General features: G+C 37.9%; 1 protein-coding gene across 3 annotated transcripts in view; it reads right to left on the bottom strand.

Annotated features, from left to right (window-relative positions):
* The window catches only part of sbf2 (SET binding factor 2), a 107,703-nt gene that overhangs the window by 75,731 nt on the left and 19,695 nt on the right, over positions 1 to 12,277 (bottom strand). The gene's annotated exons all lie outside the window — the stretch shown is intronic.

Raw genomic sequence — 12,277 nt, forward strand, 5'->3', positions numbered from 1 at the left:
TGATTATGAACAATGCAGTAAAGCTTTGTCATGTTTTGCTTATCCAACCAACAGAGAGGTTAGATAAATGACCCCTCATAGCTGAAAGGGTGAGTCTTCTCTCAAGTGAACTGAACTTGACCTAAGCCCAGATGCTAGGAGGTTTAACAAAACAGCTTTGGTGTTCTGGTTAGATATGAGACAAAAAGCTTCAGTTATGTTTGGCTAAAATCTTAAACTTTAAGACACTTGATGGATTAAAAGAGATTTTTAAGGCATTAAAGCAGAGTACGCTTCTTTCATTTGTGCTTATTATATTGCCTAACCTGTAGAGCTGGACGTACATATATGACATAGATGTCACTGGGTGCTATTTAATAGATCATTTTTATTTTATATACTATATTCCCATAGTTAGAATATTGAATATTCTTGAACAATGCTAAACAAGTAATCATGTTTTTGTGTTTTTAATCGACTATATTTTATCAGTACAAAACATTCTAGGGCTCTCGTTCTAATCGCTGTGTGTGCACTCACGTTACCCTTCCTGTGAAGCGTCTTTACTTTTATCTTGGCTCCTAGATGGGTGGAGACGATATGCAACATAACACTGGACAATCAGGGCCTTTATCGCCTCTCTGAGGAAGAAAAAAAATGGCATGCAACTCTTCTCAATAACAGTTTCTATCGAAACACTTTGTGGCAGATCTCTGAACCTCAATACGCTGCACTACAACTGCAGCTTAGTGCAGGTAAACGAGTCACTTACTTCCCATAAGGGTCGAAACTGCTGCTTCTTAGAGGGAGTAAAGTTCACCCAGCATACCACTGTTATCATGCTGTACTCCTTTTGTTAAATTCTTTTTCTTCATGCACAAAAATTGGGTTTGTTGTCTTACAAATAAATATTCAGTCTCTTTATCATATCATATTATATCAAGGTCAGATTTTTCTTAGCCATATTGCCAAGCTCTATGAGGTGAGTAGAACTAGCAATACGGTTAATATTGCTCTTATATATTTCAGCCACACATAACAGTCAAAAGAAAACAACGAGTACGGGAGGAGTTTGCTTCAAAAATAAATTCCAGATTTAATCTACGAAGGTGGTTGCTATTGTATAGTCATTGTAAAGATCATCTATATGATTCTGCCAGTTGAAAAACACTTCCATTGAGGGTTTTTTTTTTTTCCATTTTCATTGCTTAAGTCCTTTGCAGGACAAGAGCAAGATGACGAGAAAACAAATATTTACAGTGAACATTTTAACCTTAAACATAAGACTTAAAGACTCTGTTTGTTTGTGTGTTGGGTGATGTTGTAGCAGTACTTTCACCAGGAGGGTGTTTAAAAGAAGCCTAAAACTTTTTAAAGTCCCAAATTGAAGTGGAGAAAAGTCTACCAGCAACTAAAACGAAACGGTGGCAGATATCTTAACAACTCTACTGGATCAGCAGAGAAAATATTTTTTTTCAGGTTTTTTGTCTTTTTGTTATAACAACAAATAACTTAAACACAGTTTAAGTTACGACTTTCTGTTTTTTTGTGCAGTGGACTAAATTTGAGTTTCACTATGATTTCAAGGAACATTTTTACTTAAGGGGGGGCGCAGCCCAGGTCTTGCTGCAGTCAGGTCCAAGACTTCGTCTTCCTGAGAATATCTCTAATTAAAACCATATTTTAAATTTCAGTTAGAATTTCACCATTTGTACTCTGGCCCAGTGGACATAAACTATCCACACATGACACTTGCAGTTCACATTTTTCTAATAACTTGAGCATCTTTTCTGGAAGTGAAGCCTTGTTTCTCATTACAGCAGGGATTTGGAGGAAAAGCAAGAGTTCAACAAGTTAAAGTTCTAGACAAGAGACATGACACATGTGAGTCTGGTCAAGTCAGGTCACATTCCTTTAAAGGAAGATGGGCCCTGAAGTTTAATGTTTGAACAACAACAAGCAGAGAAACAAAAAAAAAAAAAAATCCCAAAAATCTCTGTTGTAAGATCATTTGCTGTTACAATACATGTACTTCTCTGCATTTGATGCAGGTACTCTGTGTGTTTGCATTTACTGTATATGCCACAGGAAAAAATGCAGCCTTTTCAACAACAGAACACAGAGTACAGTAACCTTTCTCCAACTTATCCTAGTGTCTCTCTGTTATCAGCCAGCCTTGGATTAGCCTACTGTAGGAGCACATGTGATTTAGTGTTGTTTGGATGCAGGACAGAAATTGCAATGCCTCCAAGAGCACCATATGCACTACAATCCCTACAACTTGTAAACTGAAACAAGGAATTTCCAAAAACACAAGAAAAAAAAAGTTCATAAAATAGCAGTTATACTTCTTAGAACTCAGTATCGGAAGTTAGACCTTGTCTCAGTATCGAAGCATAGCCAATGCAAAACCACAGCTTGGATAGACAAACTGATTTCTAAAATGCTTAGAAATCACAGGTGTAGCTAGAGAGAAAAAAAGGGAAAGTCAATTGGAGTTTTTAAGGTAGGCTGTCACCGATTTAGTTTTGTTGCTAGTAAACCTGTCTTGATTTCAATCTTAGACTTTCAGAAGTATAACACCCTTCAACAAAAATAATTGAGGTATGAAGTTAATATAACACTATGTCTTGTGTTTAACACAGCAGATGATCAGAACTGACTAACTGATAATGTTTGCTCCTCAGCCCCCACATCATTAGCTGCTACAGCGCATGCTACCTTACTTAACGGATGCCTTATGTGCTAATTACAAATAGCTAAACAGCTAATGTTAAAGTATGTACTGGACAGGGAAGTTTATGATAACTGGGCTTGACTTCATAAAATTCCTCATAAAGACTGGGGTGTTGGTCTGTAAGATGCTTTGCCAAGTTTGCTGTGCTACTGTTTATGTGTTCAGCTGCTAGTGAGGAGAGAGGCTGATTGTTAGCTACAGGCTTTTGAATTCAATACTGTTACAAATGAGTAAAGGAGTATCTAATCCGATCCGTGACTTTTTAGTATCAATTAGTAACAAAGTATCTTTTTTTTGACAACCATCCGTGGTACATATACTGCTTAAAATGCCTATGGAATTAAGTATTTTCAGAGGTATGGTATTAGTATCACTAACCTGCAAAAAATTACTAAGTAACAAAGTAATGTGTCGTTGGGACAAATGTTAACCAAACCACAGGCTTGTAAAGGGGAAAAAAGGTTAAAAGGTTAAAACTGTATTTGCTGCAATAACTCCACATGCCAACATTTGACAAAGTCATTTATATCATAGTTACTTGATTTATTCATTCCTACTTTTTAGCCTAGATGTGCTGCATATGCTGCATATCCTGTCGACAGAATTTTCAAGGACTGTTCTGAAGAATGAATTTAGGTTTACCACTGACCACTATATTGGGTCAGTGGGATAAGAAAGTTCAACTTTGGGCAAACAGCAGAGACGTAGAGCTGTGGATAGATGAGGAAGACTAACACTTCACCTCAGCGTGACAGACCGACCCTCGTGTCAATCAAGAAAACATCCAATTTTAGTTTTAAGGACCACGAAAATGCATACCAGAGATGACTCAGGCTAGTGTGAGACCATAATGTCGTCTGAATATTTATTGTAATGCTACATCTTCAGGCACTTTCATGCTGGCTTGACTGATTGGGACACTGTAGGCGCCATTTGTGTACGTGTCTTTCATTTACCAATTTAAGGAAATTATTGCTGTGGAAAGTATTAGTACGATGCAATTAAAGCCAAGATTAAATTAATTGTGGAAAATGGGAAGAAGAAAAAAATGCCCCCTGAGGTCACGATAATTATTTCAATCAGTCAGAAACCTAAAAACAATAAAAATGCACACTGAAGCACATACCAGGGCTGGGACACGCAAATATTTTTATTATTTAATAAATTATTTTAAGGAATAAGCAATTGTTACATCTGCCGACAATCATTTCTCATTAACTGACTAATTATTTCAGCACTGAATTATATAGCACTAAAACTTCACTTTGGCCTTTTGCATAAAATGCAGAGCCCCAACCTGAGCGCACTGTGGTGAGCCCTGTGCCTAGCACATGATCAAAGGACACTGATTTGAGGCTACATCTACTGAGGAGATGCTTTGTTTTCCTACCGGGAATTACAGAGGAGACAGCAGGAATGAGTCTGTTGACAGAACATTGTCCGCAGGCTACATGTAATAGACTCACCCTCATGTTCAACACTGAACTTTGTGGTGCTTAGGAATGTGTTTGACCTCTCAGGCATAGTTGTTAAGATACTTCACCTCACCCAACACGCATAAACACATGGAAAGCCAAGTCGAGCATAAACACAAAGACCTATCCGTTTCTATTGCACAGTGTGTTGTGTATGTAACTCTCAGGGGATGATAATGTCACTTGAGTTAAAGTATTATATAAGAGATTTTTTATGGGCCTCTAAATAATTTTATTTAACCAAACTAATACTAGGTGGTCAAGTCAGAGATCAGCCAAAAATGAGAGGATTTTTTTTTTTTTTTTTTTTTTAAAAAGAAGAAGAAGAAAAAAGACAAAGTGTGTAAATAAAGTGACGGGTCACCACTCATTGCAAGAACAGGTTTAGTGACCCCTGTGAAACTCTGTTGAAGGGATTCTTCTGAAAGATATTGGTGTTTTGATGCTGCAGTACTCCAAAATCCAAAATTAGGTGCTAATCTGGTCACTTTGGAGGCCATGGCATGTGCTAGAACAGCGGTCCCCAACCCCCGGGCCTCAGACCGGTACCGGTCCGTGAGTCGTTTGGTACCGGGCCGCGAGAGTTGGGGCTCAGGTGTGAAATGTATGGTTTTCAGGGTTTTTATCGTTTTTCAGCGTTATTTTGTTATCGTTTTTATAGTTAACTCGGTTTTCCTGGGTCTTTTCACGTGTGTTATGAATAAATCTTCTTTTTTTCGGTACCGGTACTAGTTTTATTTTGTTGTATTTATCCGCGACACCTTAAAGGCCGGTCCGTGAAAATATTGTCGGGCATAAACTGGTCCGTGGCATACACTGTGGATGGTGGGACTACCCTTCCTTAAGAGACCAGTCGCATCAGCCTAAAAAATGCGTAATTGAAATGAGGTAATCACTCAGTCCGTTTTTTTAATGGCAGCAACCCTTCCTACTTGACTGGTCTTGATTTTGTATTCTATTTGATTGGATTTTGTCGTGTACACAAAACATAATGATTTGTACATGCAGGATTGTGCAAAGGTCTTGAGCCACCCCTGATTTCTTTATATACTGCTAGGAAAATGCAAGTGATCTATTCAAACATCCGAGAGCAAAAATGGAAATAAAAACAAACAAAACTGAAAGTCAATATTTGCCGTGACTTCTTTTAATCTATGACACAGCTTGAATTCTTTTAAGCAAGCTTTTTTTGGCATTTTTCAAAGTAGTCTTCAGGAATAGTTCTCTGGGTGTCTTGAAGGACATCTAAAACTCTTCTTTGGATGTTAGCTGCTGTGTGTTTGGGATAATTACTATGCTAAAAAAATAAAGCAGTTGCTAATCAGACCCTTTCCTCATGGTATCACATGGTGGATCCAAATCTTACATTACTTTACTGCAGTTCTACCTACGCTGCAACTCTGCAAGTCCATCAGTTGTGACAAGATTAGGGCTCAAATTGTGATCATAAATATTTTGTACTTGTAAATCAGACTGCGTAGCTGTGAACTGAGTTTTATAACCTTGTAAATCAAAATATCTCAAAATGTTATGTTTGTGCGTCCACAGATGAGAGTTTCTATCTGTGTAAAAAAGATTTGTGTTCGTGAAAAATATTTACACAAGTTACAATTTTTTTGTTAGGTCTGTTTACAGATACAAAGGAAAAAACTATGTGTAAAACTTTGTGCTCAGGATCCCTCACTTGTGTGCGAGTTTCAACTTGCAAGTACAAATTTTGACCAGATTTTTTTTCCTTTCAGCTGATTGGTCAATGTCCACATGTGCTGCTCTCACCGCTAACTAGAGCAAAGCTCCCCAGCAGCACTGGCTGAAATGCAGTTGCAAACCATGACAGAGCCTCCACCATGTTTTATAGATAGCTGCAGACACTCACTGTGTTATCTTTGGCATTTTTATAGATTAAATAAAATACATGGGAAATAAACGATGTGTTGTTACACTTTATTACTAGCAGGGATAGAACTGGTTCTTTGCTAAGCTGCCTGTTATGTGTAGACTGGTTTATGCACTGAGTTAGGTGCCTTTTTTATGCTTGACTGACCTTCATAAGCCTGGAAACCTGTTGCTCAAGAAAACTTTGAAACAAATTACCAGAACGTCTGTGTCGTTAGAAGCAAAATAATAACATGTCCTCTCTCTTTTTATGTCTGTCACCTTACATCAAGATCTTTTTAATCACTAGAATCTTGAATTTTTTTCTTGCCATGAACGTCATCTTACTTAGCAACAGATTTATTTATTTTTTGCAGCCAGTAATGACATAATTTTTTTAAACATGTGCATAATTAATGCACAGGACATGACTGATATTTCAATTACAGTGAGCAGCCTGTATTCGTAAATGTTCAAAAGAGAAATAAAGGTTGTCTGAGTGGGATCATTATAATCGGTTTTAACAGACTTGATTTCTTTTATGTACCATTTGTACAACAAACAACAACAACAACAACAACAACAGAGAGAAACCTTTTCATCATAAACTGGCGCAGGTAGAAGACATGAAGGTTTTTAAGGTGAAATATGCAGGCATAAATTACAACTTTAACCAGCATTTTGCACTTTAACCAGCAAAAGCAAGCTTGGACAAGCTTTTGTGTGTCTTGTTCACAAATAGATAGATCAGATCAAACAGCTTTAAGTCCATGTGGTTGTCTTACAGTGTAGACTTTACAAGTACTATTAATAGAGCCCATAAAACAGGAAAGGAAAGAGTGTGTCGGAAGCAGAAGACTTTTTGAGAGGGAACAACAGAGGAAGAATAAAAAAAACTTAATTTGATACCAATATGGTGTCATCAACTGTGAGCAGCTTATGGCCCTTAACATGCACTGAGATTTAAAGGGTGCTTGCAATTAGACAAGCAAACTCAGTAGTTCAAAAATAATACCAGACGGTCTTAATTTTCGCCAAAGTAATACTCTGACAGTACTGCTGCCCACCAGGACTAGTGCTGGGTAATGCTTTAACATCTTGAATATGACCGGTAACTACTTTAGTTTATGAACGAATAAATATTTAGTTAAACTAAGTATTTCTGGCACTGACCAGCAAGGGCTGCAACTATTAAACATAAAGTTAATTGGTAACACATTTCCCTACCTATTACTGTAGGACCAGGCTTTTTTTTTTTTTTTTTTTTTTTTAATTTTTTTAAATTGGTCTTTTCCCTATTTGGCTTAAATAAGCCATCGTCTGTAAAAGCATGTCTAAAGCCACAAGAAGACCAATTGGATAACTGAATATGTTGATGGGCTAGCTGCGTGCAAGTAAATTACTCTAGAAATATGAAAATAAGCAGCCTTAGACTTATTACAGCTCACCACATTCATTTTGAACAGAATAAGCAAAAAATCAATAATCACATGGCGAGCCACGTTTAGCCTTCTGCATCATCATTGGATTCAGGTTAACCTTTGCATCGCTGTGTCAGTCATATTTACAAAATTCTGCTTAGCTAGCTTCTGTCACCTGACGACTCAGTGAGGACCTTCACAGAAAAAGTTAACGAAAACCAAACATAAATTTGTTTCTACCAACAGTAATGGGGGGGAAAAAATTTTTTTTTTTTAAATCAACCTATAAGGAAAAATTGTTACTTCTGTTTATTTGCTAATGACCCAGATAGCAATTATCATTGCTGAAATTTGGTAAAATACATAATTAAAACATTTTTTTTTGATTGCGAAAACTCCTAGGGGGTCCTAAAGTTGCACTACCTTCAAAGTTAGCTAATTTACAGTATAGCATGAGGCTGTGCCCCAATTCTGAAAAGCGAGGTGATGGAAATGTACTAGGTGCACTGACCTCCATCTACAGACCTGGCTCATCCATACCAGATGAGTTCTTGGGCTGGTTCCTATCATCATCACTTGCCTGCAAAGATTAGAAACACATTTTTCCGAGCGCAAGTTGTAAACGCTTTTTCTTGGTGCATTCCTCATCTGTGGTTATTTAGTCTGCTGGGGGCCTGTTGTGACCGCAAAATGCTTTTCGTGCTCAGCTTCATCCACTGATGTGCTCCTTAGTGTTTGTAAAAAGCAATTTTCTTTTTCATGGAGTGGAGAAAATCTGCAAATAATAATGGTTTACATACCAGTTCAAAACAGGGCCAAAATGCAAACTGCTGAGTGGGTCTGTTAAACACTATGGTGTATCTTCATTAAAGCTTCAAAGTTGGAATTTCAGTCATTTGGCCCCTGACCAAAGTTTGTCACACACAACATAGTAGGAAAGTTAATTTCTGGAACAACCCCCTCTTTCCTGTCCTTGCTTACCCCTCTGGGTGCTTTTTTTGTTTGTTTCTAATCAAGAAGATTTGAAAGACTTGAACATATGAATCCTATTCAACATGTTATTCAAAAGTCCAAACTAAACTTGCAAATACTGTCATATCTTCGAAGTACAAAATGTGATTTTTGCAAAAAAAAATAAAAAAATACGTCACTGAAAAAAACCTTTTTTCAGTGCCTTTAGTGAGAAACATCATCCCTATGCTTTCTTTGCAAACTGGGGATTGCAGTATGTCTTAATTTGAGTCCAGGCTGACACATAATGAAGAAGCATTGGTGGGGATCACTCCGGAAAGATAAAAATTCACACACCCACACAAGCCCAAAAAGAATGCTATGCAGGTCCTCAATGACATCTGGAACCACTAAACTAATAGATTCAGCTAAACGTGTTTCAGTGTTGCTATATTTAAACTAGAGGAATCTTTGACAGGATACTTGAGGGATGATGCAGAGAAAACAGAGCCACCTTGGTTTCTTTTTCTCAGACACACTTAGAGTAAACTAGGGTTTGAACTCAAGAAAAAAAAACAACTCGCCAGTCTAGAGACATTCTCTTCATTTCATTTCTTGAACTACGCCAGTCACCGATGCGGTTTGTCGGCTTTGAGGAGCATTGTGCTTTGCTGCATGACACACGGTTGCTCGTATCTAAATAATGACTCCCAATGAGACATTCCTGTCGGCCACCAGCAGACTCAGTTAGTTACACAGGAAGACGCCGGCATGCCATTCAAACCGCCCACTCACAATATGTCCATTTGTGGCGGAATAATAGCCTCACTTGTCCTCATCTGCCTTATAAATACCGCTGCGTAAACAAAAGTCGGAATAATAGCGTCTCTTTGACCGTGACAGAGATCCTAAAGATTTCAGCTGCAGCCATAATACCTTACAGCCATCGTTTAATCAATGATTTAAAGATAAACAAACCTTTTTTCGTAAATCATCTAAAAGACGGAGACAGAACTGTAATGTTAAACTTTTAAATCTTCAAATATTATATGAAAAGAATAAATTATGAACTCCACTCCACAAACTACTCTATCATAGTGAAAAACTTACCTCATCTAAACATGACTTTTTGTGGAATGCCAAATGTTTGCATAAACTAAGTTTATCTTGGCGTAGATATCTGACCCACATTATGCAACTTGTATGCGGTGAAGTTACAGAAGGGTCACAATTTAAAGGAAAAAACAAAACAAAAAACAACAGAGTGTCTTAGCAAGGTGTCGAGTGACCAACCCTGACAGCAGTTTTAATGGATCTTGGCACAGAGTATCTCCCTGAAACACTTCTGGATGGCTGAATACCATTCTTCCACGAAATATTCACTTTATTTGTTGTTTTGATGATGGCGATGGGGTGGAGAAAGCTGCCTAACAGATGTGGTCTAAAATCTTCCATAACTGTTCAAGAGGGCTGAGATCTGGTGGCAGCAAAAGGCCGTAGCATGAGTCACAAGATAGGAAAAATACATGCAGATCCACGCCAAAAAGCGAGGCAGGTGACGGGCTGAAATATGTATGAAACACACTGACAAGAGCAGAGCAGTTTTATATATTTATTGCATTTGGTAAGGTGTAACGTTTGGCATCCACCTGCTCTCCATCAGAGGACAATCAGGAAAAAGTTGGTCTGATGAAGAGCATGTGTGCTCCAAACTTTACACCCTACCAAAATGCAATAAAAAGATAAAACCTGAGTTTTGCATGTGATCACAGAATGAGTCAAATATTGTAAAACCATGCAGCGACCTCTCTGGCCCCACTGATGTGTTCATCCTGGCAATGATCACTTTCATGACAAGATAACATAAAGTATTGATTTACAGTGATCTTTCCCTTATAAGGCAAGGGTCTCGAACCTGTGGCTCAGTGTGACTTTGACTCCAAAAAAAAAAAAATCGCTTGACCTGCAGCTGAACTTCAGTCAAAATTAAGCTGAAACTGGTCAATTTTTGAAAGTTTCACTATTATTTAAAGTTTTGAAGCTATATATTTTATTGATTATCAAAGGAGGCTACTTTTCATTTGACTGATGCCCAGAAACAAAGAAGTCTCAAAGTGGGTGGCATAGCTTTATTCTCAAAGTACCCCAAACAGGCTGGTAGTTAGGATTAACAGTTTTAGTATTTTCAGTACTATACTTTCTATAAAACCTACTTCTTTATTATTATTGTTATTATTTTAAAACACATGGATCAACAATATTATACATGAGCTAAAACTTAATATTGTTTTGCAGAAAAAGAAGAAATCTGGCAAAGCTGTGCAACCGTTTGGTTGTTACATTCAAGTCAAGCATTGAGGAGAGCAGGCGCTGCCTCGGTGAAGTGAGAAAAAAAATGAAACAATGTACAGATGAGCAGGACAGCATCATGTGCAAGTACTGCGTTTGGATGCAAAGTCCTTTTGCTGTTTTCCCTCCCTGCTGGTTGCCTGAACCATTTAGCTTAGTCATTAAAAGCTTATCTGCAGTAGCTAATATAAATGAACAAAACAGATATAACGCAGGCGCTCATGTCCTGTGCAGTAAGATACTGTTAACTGCTAATGTTACCCCAGAGATTGACAGTTTTCCCAGTGCTGAGAAGCAAATATTTGTTCATCCATTTTATTGTCCATATAAGGAAAACAGACCCCCAGTCACAGACCCCTTAGTCACCCTGCAGAAGAAAAAAGGAGGGGAACATGCTAGTATCTATTCCCTTAACATGACTTAACAGGAAGCTGGAGAGAGAATCAGAAATGGAGACCAGATAGCAGGGTGGGCAAAATGTGAAAAGGAGACGAAAGGGGTTACCCAATTAGTGACTGTGAAAAGGGTTTAAACAAACTGGAGTAAACAATTTAGCTGAAACAGGAAATGCCAATATCTGATACACAAGCTCCAAAAGGGCAAGAGAAAATTCCCTGGGGTGTCATCTGTCATCTGTCGCTGAAAATACTTCAGATTTCTTTTTTTCCCTGTGACAAATGTTTCTTATGATGCAGCGCTTTCCACAAAACACATTTCCTAACATTGAACCAGGAAGCATGTAGTGTTATTCAACAAGGTCCACCGTTAAACACGAAGTGGGGTCAGCACTGCACGGCACAATCGTCAGTCACAATGACGATGGAAATATTTAGATGCCAGTCAATCAGAATTAACTCTATCAAACAAAACAAAGCAAAACAAGTGTACACTAAAGGTGAAATATCACAGTTCTCTTAATGAGACGTGCTATGGAGGTAGTGGTAAAAGAGGCCAAAGGAAGGGTCAAATTTCTAGATTTTTCCCCCTCGTTACTCATAAAAGCTCAGTTTATCTAAAATACTGCGGTGAAAATGCCTTTTTGTTGCGAAAGGTCGGAGGAGAATCGCCAGACTGCTTTTATGCTGACAGCATGGCAACAGTAACTCAAACACTTGCTACAACCAAAGTATGCAGAAGAGAATCTCTGAATGTACAACACATCAAACCACAATGAACCAGACGGCTTGTAGTAGTGGAAGAACAGGGAACTGAGGCTACGATTTCAAAGGGCTCAACAGAAAAGGACAATTAAAAAAAAAAAAGGGGGAAAATCTTGTCTGGTTTGGCGAGTCGATATTTCTGCTGTGACATTAAGACGGTAGGGTTAGCATTTGGTGTAAACAACATGAAAACATGAATCCATCCTGCCTTGTATCAATGATGATAGAATTTCTGAGCCATGTTTTCACCCCCTTGTTGCATCTATGCTACAAAGAATTAAGGCTAAATAGCAGGTGAGTGTAAATTGGCACTAAATAATCACAACTTTT

The sequence above is a fragment of the Rhamphochromis sp. 'chilingali' genome (assembly GCF_963969265.1).
Source record: "Rhamphochromis sp. 'chilingali' genome assembly, chromosome: 6".
Taxonomy (NCBI): domain Eukaryota; kingdom Metazoa; phylum Chordata; class Actinopteri; order Cichliformes; family Cichlidae; genus Rhamphochromis; species Rhamphochromis sp. 'chilingali'.